The 15,975-nt window shown below is 44.1% G+C and overlaps 1 protein-coding gene across 9 annotated transcripts in view; it reads left to right on the forward strand.

Annotated features, from left to right (window-relative positions):
* Positions 1-15,975, forward strand: part of Epb41 (erythrocyte membrane protein band 4.1) — a 176,073-nt gene that overhangs the window by 12,263 nt on the left and 147,835 nt on the right. For 3 of the 9 annotated variants that reach the window (XM_042688527.1, XM_042688529.1, XM_042688542.1), the window contains exon 1: positions 8,711-8,857. The exons of 1 other annotated variant lie outside the window; for it this stretch is intronic. The gene's annotated coding sequence lies outside the window, so the exon portion shown is untranslated. Of the gene's footprint in view, positions 1-8,709; positions 8,858-15,975 lie in introns of those variants that run through there. 5 more of the 9 variants (XM_042688528.1, XM_042688526.1, XM_042688525.1 and 2 more) reach the window with 4 other exon arrangements.

Consider the following 15,975-nt stretch of genomic DNA (forward strand, 5'->3'; position numbering starts at 1 on the left):
TAGAAAGAGGCTTGCCCCACCCAGGCCTAGGCCCAGGGGATAGAGGTGGACTGTGAACTCCTTGGAAACTGCCATCCAGGAACTAGGAGGGCTCAAAGACTCCTGCAGAGGCCAGGAAATAGCCTGAAAGAGAAAAACTTACTGGATGTATGATGTATGATCTCAAGCAAGGCTGTCTAGCAACATACTTCTTTTACCTCAGGGTCTTTGCACTTGCTGGCCCTTTGGCCTAGAAGACAGCCATCTACAAATACCTTCTAGGGTAATTGCTTCATCTCTTTAGATTTTTGTGTAAATATAACTTTTTTTTTTAAAGTGATTTTTGACTATGCTAGTTAAAATTGTAATACCCTTCCTGAATCTCAGCACTCTCTTGTCTTTCCTGCTTGTTTTTCTCAATAGCATTTATCACTGTTGGACTATTCAATATATTTACTTGAGCCACAGTGCTACTTTTGGCTTTTATTAGTAGTTTATTGGTGATCAGAGTCTCCTGAACTCTCCTGCCTAGGCTGGCTTTGAACCATGATCCTCAGGTTTCAGCCTCCTGAGGTCCTAGGAGTACAGGCATGGGCTATACTAGATTTTATTGATGGTTTATTGTCTGCCTTCCTGTACTGGAATGTAAGCTTGATGATGATGGTGATGGCTGCCTGTCTTATTCAGTATTCAATCATTTCCATCTGGAACAATGTGTACAGCACATAGTAGGTGGTTAGTTAAATGTGTGTGGAGGGAATTAATGGGTAAAAGAAGCCTCTTTGCCTCTCTGGGGTTAGCACTGTATTGCACACACAGTAGATTCTCAATAAAGAACTGGATGAGAGAGCATGAATTGTAAGGAAAAAGTGAGTGCTCATCAACCTCCCCATTTGCCAAATAATACATTGGCTGGGTCAACCTGGAGGCCCTTTCGCTTCTGATATGTTCTGCCTGGCATCAGTTTCAGTTGGAGTGCTCAATCTTTTGTTCCAGAGCCTGAGCTATGCAGAATTTCTAGTTGGAGCTGTTGGGCCCACAACACTTAATTATGTCATTATTGGTAATTAGCACTTAGGCCCACACTACCCAGGTTTTTGTCTTTCAGCAGAAATCACAACAGAGAGCTATGCTCTCCAGCTGGGGTCCAGCCCACAGCAGATTCCCTAGAACTGTCCCTTTCCTAGTTCTGAGCCCCTGACTTAGGGATACTATGACAGAGGTGCCCAGAGCTAGGGGCACGTGGGTCAGCAGTTCAGCTGCTGTTTTGCCCAGGACAGTATCTTGTAAAGTAGAGTCGAGGGGCTGCCCTCAACCCTAGGGGAGCTAGCTGTAGGGTTTCCAAATGTTCAGTGGGCAGGGACATGTTCTGATGCTCTGGATTCAGCTACTGTGGGTGGAGGAAATAACACTGGATTCTGGCCTCAGTCCCTGCTTAGCTGCTGACTTGCTGGGTGAGCTTGGCACGTCAGTCCTTCTTGCCAGCCCTCAGCTTTCTCATCTGTCAAGCAGAGATAAGGCTGCCTGCTTGGCTTCACTGGGGAAGAAAGATGGAACAGTATGATGGGCAAGGGATTGAGTTCTAAATTCAGAAGCACAAAGTTTCTTAACTATGTTTCTTCCTAGCTGTGTGACCATGGGCAAGTTACTTTACTTCGCTGATTTAGTTCCTAAATGGGGCAAGAAGCTAATGTTAAAAATATTTGTACACACACACTGTAGGGTTTATTGTGAGATTCAATCAGGCATCAGAAAGATGGCATTAATAATAAGCATCAAAAAGTGTTTCTGCTCAGGGAAAATTTGGAAACTATAAATAGGTCCCCAAGGGATGCTGGAGACCCCATTGCACAGGCCAGGTCTAGAGGATGTGGTCCTGGGGCTTGAACTCAGGGCCTATACACTGTTCCTGAACTTTTCTGCTCAAGGCTAGTGCTCTACCACCTGAGCTGTAGCTCCATTCTGGCTTTTTGGTGGTTAATTAGAGGTAAGAATTTCACAGACTTTCCTGCCCAGGCTGGCTTCAAACGATGATCCTCAGATCTCAGCCTCCTGAGTAGCTAAGATTACAAGCATGGCTTGAGACATGGATTCTTTCTGCTTGGTTGATAACAGACTTAAAATAAAAATCTGATTCAGGGCTGCACACGGAGGCACGTGCCTGTAATCTGTAATCTCTCTGCTCAGTAGGCTGAGATAGGAAGATATAAAATCAAGGCCATCTTGGACTAGATACCGCTCCAGGCCAGCATATACCACTTAGAGAGACCCTATCTCAAAAGAGGAAGTGGGGAGGACTTGGTGTGGTTCACATCTGTAATCTCAGCTAGACTGTAATCCTACCTACGAGAGAGGTGGAAATAGGAAGATCATTGAGAGACTAAAACAATAAGCAATGAGCTAGAGGGATAGCCCAAATAGAACTCTTGCCTTGCAAACTCAAAGCCCTGCGTTCAAATGTCTTAAACACCAGGTTGGGGGAGGAAGGAAGGGACTTTCCTGGGAGGACACAGCAAGAAGGTGGCTGTCTGCAGGATAGGAAGGAAGCCCTCACCAGAACCTGACCACACTGCCGTCCTGATCTTGGGTTTCTAGGCTCCAGAAATATAAGAACATAAATAAATCCTATTATTTTAACCATCTAGTCTTTGATTTTTTTTTCTTCCTATATTGTCTGGGAATTAAACCTAGGGCCTCACACAAGTACTCTACCATGAACATGAAATTCCACCCCTAGCTTCAGTTGTTACTGGTGTGTGTGTGTGTGTGTGTGTGTGTGTATGCTAGTACTGGCACTTGAACTCAGGGCCTGGAGCTTTCCTGTGCTCATGGCTGGTGCTCTATCACTTTAGTTATGCCTCCAGTCCCACTTTTTGCTAGCTACAGTAATTGCAGCTGGAGTCTTGAGGGCTTTTCTGCCCAGGCTGGCTTTGAACCTGGATCCTCAGATCTCAGCCTCCTGTATTGCTTGGATTACAGAATGTGAGTCACTGGCACTTGGCTAAGTTGTTGTTATTGTTATTATTTTTGTCAGTCGTGGGGCTTGAACTCAGGGCTTGTGTGCTGTCCCGGAGCTCTTCTGCTCAAAGTTAGTGCTCTACCACTTTGAGCTAGAGTATCACTTCCAGTTTTTGAGTGGTTAATTGGAGATGAGTCTCATGGGGCCTATTCTGCCCAGGCTGGGTTTGAACTGGATACCAGCCTCCTGAGTAACTAGGATTACAGATATGAGCTACCAGCACCTGGTAATTGTTACTATTTTTTATTAACAAATCTTCTCTAGGGTTTCTTCCAACTCAGATATTCCTAGGTTTTTATGGCTGCAGATTTTAGTCAAGCCTCCAGTTCTGTAGAGCAAGGATAGCTGGACTTGGAAAAAGGCAGTGATAGAATCCTGTTGTAAGGGTTAGAAGACATGGCTTCACGTTTGAGCTGTGCCAAGTCACTCTGTATAAGTGACCAGCCCAGAATCACAGAGATTTATGGCAGACTAAAGTTTACGACTTACTTGTAGTCTCTTGTGATTTCCTTCTTCCCCTGCTACTGTGCTCTCAGCCCTTGCGAGGCCTGGAAATAAGCCTGATGATGGCTGGGTCACTCACTGGGAGTGAGTTGTCCTGTTGTCCTGTAGCTTGTCCTGTTCCTTTCCTAGGTAAGAGCCAACTTCACCAGTTTTAAAAGGGCCTCAGCTTGTAGGTGGTACCAGCCTCTCTGTTTCTTGGGAAACCCTCTAAGACCTGAGAATGTTCCTTGCCCTAGGGAGGGAGATTTAGTGGGTTAAGCTTGGGTAAGCTGGAGGCTTTGTTGGATCAGGGTCACAGGCTCCCTCCAGCTGGTGAGAGAATAGGCTTGAGAGGGTAACGGGAGGTCTGAGTCTTTCTTCCTTCTGTAGATGTCCCACGACTACCATCAACAGCAGTCACAACAGTCTCTCCCTGGGGATGTTGGCATTGTTCATTTATATAATTTCTAAGCTGCTTTCCTGAAAGGGATATGAAAACCGTACGTAATAGAGGCTACTGGCGTCACGGAGCTGATCACCTGACAGCCTAAGCTGTAGTTTCTTCATGGGTACATGAGGCTCATAATACTTTCCAGGGTTGCTATGAAGCTGAGTGTGATAATGTATCATAAAGGACTTGGGCTCAACACATAGCAAAAACTTCATAAATGCACTTGTTAGTATTTTTAGCACACGCATGTGTGGTGCTGGGGATTGAACCCAGGGTACTGTGCATTCTAGCAAACCTAAGCCTAAGCCCCAGACCCAGCAGTTACTGTGCTTGCAAAGCAAGCTTGAACTCTGGGCCTGGATGCTGTCTCTGAGTTCTTTAGCTCAAGGCGAGCACTCTACCACTTGAGCCACAGTGCCACTTTTAGTTTTCTGGTGGTTTATTGGAGATAAGAGTCTCCAAGCCAGCCTGGGCTGGCTTTGAACCATGATCCTCAGATCTCAGCCTCCTGAGTAGCTATGTTTATAGGTGTGAGACACTGATGCCCATCTTAGTTTTAATCTTTATTATCTAATTTAGATAAAGGACATTTGTTAAAAACCATTGTTAAGAGAGAAAAATGGTAAACAACCTAGCCATCCAATAAGAGGGTTAACTATTACAGACAATTACTGGATAGTTTTGTTAAAAATGATGATGCAAATGTCTGCCTTATGTTGCTTTTGTGTGTGTAGGGGTGGAGTTGGGGTTGGTATTGGGACTTGACTCTCACTTAGATTTTTCCACTCTACCACTTGAGTCACACCTCCACTTTTGTCATTTTACTGGTTAAATGGAGATAAGAATTTCTCAGATTTTTCTGCTTGGGTTGACTTCAAATGGAGATCCTCAGATCTGACTCCTGAGTAGTTGTGATTACACGTGTGAGCCACTGGCACTGGCTTGATGGTAATTTTCCCTGATTGGTGACTTTATCGTGGTTTATATTTTTACTTAACTATATTCTTACTTAACTACATTTTCTAAAAATCTCTATGAATAATTCAAGTACTCCTAATAAAAAACAATCCCCTAGAAAGATATTCCACTGTCTGAGCAGTAATTCCCATCCTGCTATAGCTTGTTTGATTTACCATTTGGGCTTCGAAGGTCTACAGTGATGGCAATTTTATGACCATGGGCAGAAAGGAAGGCTCTACTCTTCATGTGCTTTTGGTGCCAGGATTGGTTTTATTCTGAAGTGACCATTCAGAACACTCTGTAGATGGGCCCAGCTTTTAAAAGCCCTTTTCATTGCTTGCTGCTCACCACAACAAACGTTTTCCATGAGCCCTATCACTGGGACTTCAGGGCAGCTGTGTCCCTAATCTGCTTATGTCCCAGATTTGGGTACAGTTTACACTCTAACTCCCCCACCCTGAACCTTCTCTCTTCCAATCTCATTTCTTCCAGGTCATCAGAGGTCTCATCTACCTTCCTGGTTCACTCCACTGGGTTACCACCTAATTTTACCACTTAATTTTATACTCTTTCTTGCAGCTGGTGTTTGCTTTTGCTGGAGCTCAGATTGTGAAGGGGAAGGCTTAAGATCCTTTCATGCTGTCTTTTTTTCTTTCCTCTCTTTCTTTCTTTCCTCTTCCTTCCTTCCTTCCTTCCTTTCTTTCTTTCTTCCTTTCTTTCTCTCTTTTTTAAAACTTCCTTTCTTGCCTTCTGCTTAGTGTCCTTGACCCCCTCCAGGGGCTAATAGGCAGCTAATGGGGCCTGTATTCCCTAGGAAGGACCCTGAGGAGTGGTGGAGGAGGAAGTGGCAGGCTCAGCTGGCAGGCGGGATAGAGATGGCCCCTAGAGACTCCATCCCGAGCCTTGAAGCACAGCACAGCCTCCACCTACAAGTGAGCATGGAGCTGAGCCATTTCCGCTTAGGAAATTAGTCTCAGAGATGGTGATTGGTACCCAAAGCAGCCTCTACAGGGTGAGCTGGGACTGGATGTCTGGTTTGGCAGATGGGACTTAGGAGTAAGGATAGTTTCTCTGCCTTCAGAGTGGATGTTATTTGTATCTCCAGTTTCCAGTATGGGATGGACCCAGCTATGCTCAGAGATAGGACACTTAGCCTAACAGGTAATGATGAGTAATTTATTAAAAAACAACAACAACAACAACTCATGTGTGGATGGTACTTTAGTTTACAAAGCCCTTTCATCCCCAGGCTAAGAATTAAAATCTAGCACTGGAATCCAGGATTTACAAAACTTAGACCAACAGATTTTAATATGACATTGCATGACATTCTCAAGCTAACAGTGATTTACATCTGCTTTTGTCTAACCCTCTGTTAGCCTTATTATCTCCACTTATTTTCAGGGTGACAATTAGGATAATTATTAAATACTACAAATTCTGTGTATCTACCAAGCATCTTCAAATATTTGCCATTGGCCAGCACTTCAAGGCACAGAGAATGTTACTTTTCATGAATCTGGATTTGGTGGTGGAAGTGGTGTGCTGTCTGGGGACTGATCTCCAGTATTCATCCTTCATGATACCATTTTCCTAACCGGTGAAGGAAGTCTTTGAGGAACAGAAGTGGTAGGACTAGCACTCCCTGAATCAAAAACACAGCTGAACTTGAGAACTGGAAGTTGGGATCAGAGTGTTTATGAACATGTGCTTCACCTCTAGTATACAGAATGACCCTGGCTAAAGTTACCTGAATTTACTAAGCCTCATTTTCCCTATTAGAAAACAGGGAAAATAGACAATCCATTTGCCTATCAAACAAATATTGAATATGTTCATGCTTTTGGGAGATGAACAAAAGGGATAAAGTCCCTGTCATGAGCTGGTTGGTCTCTAGGATCTAGATTACAACAATTTAGTTGAGAGAGCCAATAAATAAATAAATAAAGGAATAAATAGACAGAAGCCAGTGGCTGATACCTACAATCCTAACCACTTAAAGAGGCAGAGATTGGGCTGGGAAGGTGGCTCAGTGGTAGAGTGCTTGCCTTACATGCATGAGGCCCTGGGTTCAATTCCTCAGCACCACATAAGCAGAAAAAGCCAGAAGTGATGTTATGGCTCAAGTGGTAAAGTGCTAGTCTTGAGCTGAAGGGCTGAGGGACAGTGCCCAGGCCCAGAGTTCAGGCCCCACAACTGACCAAAAAAAAAAAAAAAGAGGGTTATGGTTTAATGTTTATACAACATTATCTCCAATTAACCACCAGAAAGTCAGAATGGAGCTCAAGTGGTAGAGCACCAGTCTTCAGTGAAAAAGCTAAGGGATGGTGCCCAGGACCCTGAGTTCAAGCTCTTGTACTGGAAACACAAAAATAGAAAGTCAGGTAAGGGTAAATGCTGAGAAAAGTTTGATGATTAAAGCAAGGCAAAGGTGTACAAATGGAGGCTGTTTTAGCTAAAATCTTTGGTCTTGAAGGAGTTGTATGATGTTTAAAACAAGTTTTATATAATATGCCCGGCTCAGACCCAACAATTGAATGCTTAGCAAATGTTATTACATCAGCCAGTTGCACATCTCTCAGTTGATATTCTAGTCTCCAAACAGTAATAACACTTATTACTAAGTGATAGGCATTGCGCTAAGCCCTTTACATAGTTTAGTTAATATGTGATTAATAATTCTTGCAGTAACTCTGTGAGGTGGGAACTGTTGTTCTCATAAATGAATAGGGTGAGAAACTGAGGCACAGAGAAGGCCCAACAACTAGGGAGGGCAGAGACTGAGCCTTGAATCCAGGCAGTCTGCCTCCCAAGGCTGAGACAGTCTAGCTGGCATGTGCAAGTCTCTGCTCATCTCTAAAATGTAATACCACAACGTATTTTACTTTCTCGATATCGTGCTTTAAACAGAGCTGTCTTCCTGCTCTGTGGGACTCCGGCCCAGACAAGTCTAGCAGGAAGTGTGATGGGTGATGAAGCCCTCTGAAACTTCTGCAGGGAAATAAATACAACATTAGTGCAATTATCAGGGCCATACTAAATTCACCTTGGAAGGTGAATTCCACCAGGGAAGAATTAGAAGAATATGAAATGCAGAAAAGGCAGATGAAATCTTGGCGAGTTCTTAATTCTTAGATTCCATTTCGGGCCTTATCAGGGCTGCCAAGAGAAGTAAAGTCTTATCGAATGTCAGGGTTGGAATGGCACTTTAGAGATGGTCAAGCTAATCGATGGGAAAACTGAAATCCAGAGAATCTAGGTGACTCACCAGAGTGTACTGGGTACATGAGGCAGTCCACTGGGGTAGATTGAATGGGAGCTCCTTTTTCCCTGTGATTTCCAGATCTCAGCCACTCCCCTGTCCTCCACCGGCAGGAATGTTTCGCTTGTTTTCAGGGCACTGGACACTTCTTATTCCTCAGGAGGGTGCTGCTGGAGCCAGGAATACCTAGACTAGGGTTCTAGACTCCGACTTGCGCATGCGCACAGCGGCTAGGCCCCTCGCCTCCCCCTCCTCCTTTTCCTTACCCTCCCCTGTCCTTACCGGAGGGGGGAGGGGGGAGGGGGAAAGAAGACCTGAAGAGCCAGAACTTAGCCTCAGCCAATGGGCTGGCGCCCCGCGAGCCAGGCCCCCTCCTTCCCTCCCGCGCCGTCCAATAGAAATTTACTACAATGTTGTGGCGAATAGAGGGGGAGGGGCGTGCGCGGGCGGGCGGGCTGCGGGCCGGGCGGCCTCGCCTCTCGGAGGAAAGGCGGGAGGGCGCGCGCCTGGGCTGCAGCTGGCTCGCTCTCTCGCTCGCTCGCTCCCTCCCTCCCTTCGCCTGTAGGTTTAGTCAAGCAGCGAGCCGCCGGCGGGCCAGCGAGCCACCGAGGGCCCGAGCTTCGGACGCCAGCGCCCGCCTCCTGCCTTTGTTCGTTCGACTGTATCAGCGGGCAGGCGCGGGAGCCCGGGCCGTGAGCTACCGGTGAGGCGAGACGCGGCGGCGGCGGCGGCGACCGCGGCGCGCGAGCCGGGGCGGGAGGGGGCGCGGCGCTGTCCCCGAGGGGACGGTCCCGGCGACCGCGGCGGCGCCACAGCTTCTTTGTCTCCAGCCCCCCTGCAGGCCCCAGGCGGGTCGCGCGGGCTCCGCTAGCAGCCGAGGGGGTCCCGTGTGCACGCCGGGCGCTGAGGGCCGGAGCCGGGATGCGGCCTGAGGAGCCCGGGGCGGGCGGGCGGCGGCGGGGAGCTGGTGAGGACTGAGGTGGGGTGGGGTGCACGGGGGGCAGCGTTTCAAAGTTAGGCGCCGGGTGTCTCTGCCGCCCGGCCCCTCCGGCCTGTCACTGCCCGGGAGCTTTGCCTGGAATCCAGGTAGAGGGAATTGCAGGTTTCAGAGGGCGAAAGGTGTTGGGGCGCAGCTGCGGCTGGCATCTCCCCCTCCGCGCGAGCAGGGGGCTAGGGCTGTTTGGAAGAAGTCAGGCAGATCTGAGGGTGGAGGGAGTCAAGCTGCTCTTCAAGGCCTTCCCGCCATAGTCACCTGCATCATTAAAAAAAAAAAAATCTCCCCAGCCCCACACTCAGTGCCTGTCCCCCTTAATCTTCACGGTTCCCCGCGAGCGAAGGGTTAAAGCCATCTCAGCGTCGTGACCTCCTTTTGCAGTTCGCGCATCTGTCGGCTTGGAAAGATGTCCCTGGCTGGCGGGGCCGCTGTACCTGTGCGGAGCCTGGAGCCGCGCTGGCCTCGCAATGTCGTCACCAGGCCGTTATTCCCGGGGAGGCTTTGCCCAAACAGGGTCTTTCTCCCCAAGAACAGACATTCTTGGGGCGGCGAGGGGGGGGGGTGGTTAGAGAGAAAGTGATCTCACGTGCACCAAATTGCTGGAGGCTTGGTTTCTGGCCACACGATAGTGACTGTCATCCTGGTGTTTCTCCAACTGTGTACCCTCCCATAAAAGACTACTCTGTGGAGGCGTCGTTTTTTTTTGGGGGGGGGGGGAGGGCATTTGTTGCTGATTAAAAGATAGTTTTAATTCTTCTTCTTCTTTTTTTTTTAAAGACACTGAGCTTTTTTTAGTAGTCTGTGATTTCACAGCTGCTATTTTGTTCCTTGTGTTTTAGGGAAAATTGCAAGAAATGGTTATGTCTTGTGTCTTGGGTATTATTGTAGTGAATTTATACTTTCTCGAGGATATGCAATACTCAGTGCTTGTTGCTCATTACTGTTTTGTGTATTGTCAGCACTGGCATTTTTTTTTTTAAAGCTGAGCCTTTAAATGAAGCATAATATTCATTATGAAATTCACATTGCAATTTTGTTAGTGTAGAATGAACCCTTTTTGAGGAAATGTGATGCTCCCATGATTTTCCTTTTCTGTCGATCGAAGACAATACATTTATTACCATATATGTGGTTTTTATGAATTGGTGCCGGAGGCTGTTACTATTCTAGCACACAGTAAGCAATAAAAGGCAAATTTAAAAACGGATAAATCTGGGGATGTAGCTCAGTGGTGGAGTGCTTTGCCTAGCTTATGTGAAGCTCTGGGTTTGATCCCCAGCACTACAAAGAAAAATCATCAGATTGCTTTGAAATCAAAGTGCTGATGCACATTGTTATCTACAAGAAGGTTATAATTAAGGTAAAGATAGCCGTTATTCATATCCCTAGAGACACAAGAGCCATGAGTTTTGCCACTATTAAAAAGTAAACTCAAGCCAGGTGCCAGTGGCTCATGCCTGTAATCCTAGCTACTCAGGAGGCTGAGATCTGAGGGTTATGATTCAAAGCTAGCCCAAGCAGAAAAGTCTGTGAGACTCTTATGTCCAATTAAGCACCAAAAAGACCAGAAGAGGAGCTGTGGCTCAAGTGATATATCACTAGCATTAAGCACAAAAGCACCCAGGTCCTAAGTTCAAGCACCAGTACTGACACACACACACACACACACACAGTAAACTCATTGAACTCAAGTTCAGCATACCAACCTTCCGATTCATCTACTAACAAAACTATACTTCAGCTGGGCGCTGGTGGCTCATGCCTATAATCCTAGCTACTCAGGAGGCAGAGATCTGAGGATGGAGGTTCAAAGCTAGCTTGGGCAGGAAAGTCCGTAAGACTCTCATCTCCAATAAACTACCAGAAAACCAGAAGTGGCACTGTGGCTCAAGTGGTAGAGTGCTCGCCTTGAGCTGAAGAGAGGGACAGCACCCAGGCCTGGAGTTCAAGACCCACAACCAAAAAAAAAAAAAAGAAAAAAGAAAACCCAAAAAACTATACCCTCCCCACTTCTATATAATTGAATTTAGGGCTTAATCTTTAGACCTCACCATAATTCAATCTTTTACCAGTGTTAAATAACTTACTTTCAAGACATTTTTTATTACACAATATGGACCAATCTACCTTTTCACCTTTATCATTCTTTTTCTTTTCTATTGTACTTTTTTTTCTCCTTTTTATATTCTCCAGACAAATAGAGGTGCTCAATAATACATGCTTTGCTGTTCTGTTTGCTGTTTCCTTCCATCATTCATAAAATGGGTGATTTGATGTGTGTACCCTATGTGGAAGGAACTTGATGGATTTATTGTTTATTTTGTTTTGAATTTTCTTTGGACTTCATTAGTATGGCCAACCAGTTGAGTTTTCTTTAACTGATGTTTGTAAACAGGATTTAAGTTCTAATGTGCCATCAATGTGTGCAACCCTTAGCAGCTAATGGTAGAGTAAGAAAACCTTTTAGGTTTCTTTTCTACACAAAGCTAAAAACTCTAATGCTTGGAAACCAGCTCTCTACTAATAGATGGAGGTCTTTTACATAAATCTTTGCTTGCATTCTGACTTTGAGATCTAAAGACTAATATATTATTTCTTTATAGCCCAGACTGCCTTGATGCATACATAATCTTCTTACCTCACTCTTCTGAGTTCTGGGATTACAGATTTGTGCTACTATGCCTGGTGCCAATATGTTCTTGTTTTTGTGCTGGTACTTGCCCTTGAGCTCAGGGCCTTGTGATCTCACTTGTCTTTTTCCACCCAAGGCTGTCACTGTACTACTTGAGCCACATCTCCACTTTTGCCTTTTTGCTGGTTAATTAGAGACAAGAGTCTCATAAGATTTGTCTGCCTGGACTGTCTTTCAACCCTGATCCTCAGATCTCAGCCTCCTGAGTAACTAGGATTAGAGGTGTAAGCCACTGGTGCTCGATGCCAATATATTCTTTTCTTTTTAAATATTCTCTTTAAATATTTTAAGTAGTTGTACAAAGCAGTTTATGAATACAATCCATCTTGATCAATGTCACCCCCTATTCTTTTTCTTTTTTGTCAGTCATGGGGCTTGAACTCAGGGCCTGGGTGCTGTCCCTGAGCTTTTTGCTGAAGGCTAGTGCTCTACCACAAGCACCACTTCTGGTTTTCTGGTGGTTATTTGGAGATAAGAGTGTCATGGACTTTCCTGGCCTGGTTGGCTTTGCACTGCAATTTTCAGATTTCAGCCTCTTGAGTCTCTAGGATTACAGGTATGAACAGTGGTGCCCAGCTTCACTTCTTATTCTTTTTTTTTGGTGTGTTTTGGCCATAGTACTTGAAGTCTAATGGACTTCCCTGCCTGGGCTGACTTTGAAATAAGATCCTCAGATCTCAGCCTTCTTAGTAGCTAGGATTACAGGCATGAGCCACCAGTGCCTGACTCACATGTCTTTATGGTCATAATTTTAAACAGATTCATACTATGAGAGATAGCATGTTTAAGATGCTATTTGGTTTCTTTCCTTCTATTTCTAAGAAAACTTCAATTAAGCTTATAGGAACACTTTCTAAATAATACAGGATTCTAGTAATTTGATATACTTGTCATCAAATTGGGATCTAAAATATATAATCTGTAATTTTTGATTTCAGTGATAGTTTTCGCTTCTCTTTTTATTTTTACTTTTTGATGGCAATACCAGTGTTTTTTTTTTTTTGTAATAGGGCTTGAACTCTGGTCCTAGGCACTATCCCTTAGCTTTTCAGCTCAAGGCTAGGGGTTTACCACTAGAGCCACAGTGCCACTTCTGGTTTTCTGGTGGTTAATTGGAGATAAGAGTCTCATGGACTTTCCTGCTTGGACTGGCTTCAAACTGTGATCCTCAGATCGCAGCCTTCTGAGTAGCTAGGATTACAGGCATGACCACTGGTGTCTGGCTCTGTCCAACATTTAGATCACAGCCTATTTCCTCATTCTCTAAGAAGCAGGACAGTGCCGTCACAGTATTTTTTCTTTTTTGCCACAGTATTTTTCCAAGAGTCTTTTTTTTTTTTTTTTTTTGGGTCCAGTTGTGGGGCCTGAACTCTGGGCCTGGGCACTGACCCTCAGCTCTTCAGCTCAAGGCTAGCGCTCTACCACTTGAGCCACAGTGCCACTTCTGGCTTTTTTTTTCTTTTTTGCTTATGTGGTGCTGAGGAATCGAACCCAGGGCCTCATGCATGCAAGGCAAGCGCTCTACCGCTGGCTACCTTCCCAGCCCTCCAAGAAAAGTTCATGATTAGTCAAATATATATTCAGATTTTCCTATTAAATTCAGATGTGATGGGATAGGAATGTGGCTCAGTGTAGAGTGTTTGCCTAGCAATCATGAAATCCTGGGTTCGATTCCTCAGTACTATATAAACAGAAAAAGCTGGAAGAGATGCTGTGGCTCAAGTGGTAGAGTGCTAGCCTTGAACAAAAGAAGCTCTCAGGACTGGCAAAAAAGACAAAAAATTAGATGTAAAATTTCTACTACCTCTAAAGGACTTTTTCCCCCTTTGCAATTGGCTTGAACATATAATACTTCGTGAACTAAACAACAGCAAATATTAAGTACCTTTTTGTTTTGAACAATTTTGCTTTTCCTTCCTTCCTTCCTTCCTTCCTTCCTTCCTTCCTTCCTTCCTTCCTTCCTTCCTTCCTTCCTTCCTTCCTTCCTTCCTTCCTTCTTCCCTCCCTCCCTCTCCCTCCCTCCCCCCTCTCCCTCCCTCCTTCTTTCCCTTCTTCCCTCTCTCCCTCCCCCTTTCTTTTCCCCTCCCTCCTTCCCTCCCTCCTTCCCTCCCTTCTTTCTTTCTTTCTTTCTTTCTTTCTTTCTTTCTTTCTTTCTTTCTTTCTTTCTTTCTTTCTTTCTTTCTTTCTTTCTTTCTTTCTTTCTTTCTTTCTTTCTTTCTTTCTTTCTTTCTTTCTTTCTTTCTTTCTTTCTTTTCCTGGAGCTTGAACTCAGGGCCTGGGCACTGTCCCTGAGCTTCTTTTGCTCAAGGCTAGCACTCTACCACTTGAGCCACAGTGCCACTTCCACCTTTTTCTACTCATGAGGTACTGAGGAAACGAACTCAGAGCTACATGCTTGTGAGGCAGGCACTCACCACTAAGCCATATTCCCAGCCCCAATTTTGCTTTTCTTCTCGATAAAGCCCCCGAAGTTGAGAGCTTTAAAAGAGTCATCTTTATAGATCAGTTACAGGCCTTATTTACAAAGAATTACTGGAAGGTAATAGCTTCATTGCATTTATGATAGATAGCTTTTGGCTAGGGAGCTAGATGCCAAATATATGTACTTTTTGTTATTTTTTTGGGTTTATTGATATGTCATGGGTGGCTTACTATGAGTTCTTTTTATGAGCAGATTCATGGTGTGTTTGACAAAATGCAATATAACATACTCTGGTGTACATACTGGGTTTAATTAGTATTTTGGTTTATTCTGCTGTAATTTAATGAATACACAGTGAGAAGGATAAAGGGAAAGCTATAGCATTGAGTAGTATTCAGAAACTGGAGGCAGTAGAAAGGAGAACTTTAATATATTGCATGGAGTGCTGATTTCACTTAGAACTAGCTTACTGATGCTTCATCTGATAGTTTTAGGAAAGTTTAGTGGGCAAATTTGAATATGATGAAAGTCTGTCTACACTATTTTTTGCTAATTATTTTTTATTTAAATGGGATTGGACCCAGCTAGGTTTTTGAACTTTAGAGAAAAAAGCACATAGTATATATGACCAAAATAATTCTACCTATTAATTTTCATCAGCCTCCCCCCAAAACTCAAAGGAAACATGAAGTCTGAGTAGAGAAATTGAGGGCTTGATGTACAAATAGTCTCTTTCTGCAATCAGATTACCTCTTAAAGTCCTTTGTACATAGAAATTCTGGCATCATGCTCATTTTATTATTTTTTTATTATTGTGTTTATGCAGGCCAATTGTTTTCAATTTAAATAAACTGTGATTGTTTATTGAATTGTTCCTCTTCCCCTTTCGTGGCCAAGGATTCTTTGGGGGTACTTCCATCCAATTAACTTAGGCCCTCTCCTACCATTCTTGACTCCTATAGTGATTATGTAAAGTGGGATTTAGATAAGCTTAAATTGATCTTATCAGAATGGGTAGGATGGGGCAAGATGGAATTGATAGGAAACAGTTTTCAATTAGATTGGAAGAAGCAGTAAAAACTTATTAATATTTATTGTCTATTCTATGTCTACTAAGTAGATATCTAAAATTCTATTATTTAATAGTATATTAATAGAGGAAGTAATACCTCAATTTCCTTTTGTGTGTGTGGGAGAGGCTTGAATTGAGGCTTATACTCACGGGGACTTCATCTCTCAGCTTTCTTGCTCATGGCTGACACTCTACCACTTGAGCCAAGCCTGGGTTTTTGCTAGTTGATTGGAGATGGAATGTCTCTGACTTTTCTGATATATATATATATATATATATACATATATATACATATATATATATGTATATATATATACACATATATATGTATATATATACACATACGTATATATATGTATATATATAATTTTTTAAAATTTTATATTTTCTGGTCCTGAGGCTTAAACTCAAGGTCTGGGCACTGTCTTTGAGCCTCTTTGTACTCAAGGCAAGCACTCTACCACCTGAACCACAGAGCTACTTCAAGTTTTATCTGAGTAGTTTATTGGAGATAAGAGTCTCATGGACCTTCTTTGCCCAGGCTGGCTTCAAATTGCAATTCTCAGATCTCAGCCTCCTGAGTAGCTAGGATTACAGGCGCGAGCCACTGGTGCCTGGCTATTTTCTGCTATTTTAAAGAT

This window comes from Dipodomys spectabilis, unplaced genomic scaffold, assembly GCF_019054845.1.
Source record: "Dipodomys spectabilis isolate Male_0828 unplaced genomic scaffold, ASM1905484v1 ptg000118l, whole genome shotgun sequence".
Classification (NCBI taxonomy): Eukaryota; Metazoa; Chordata; class Mammalia; order Rodentia; family Heteromyidae; genus Dipodomys; species Dipodomys spectabilis.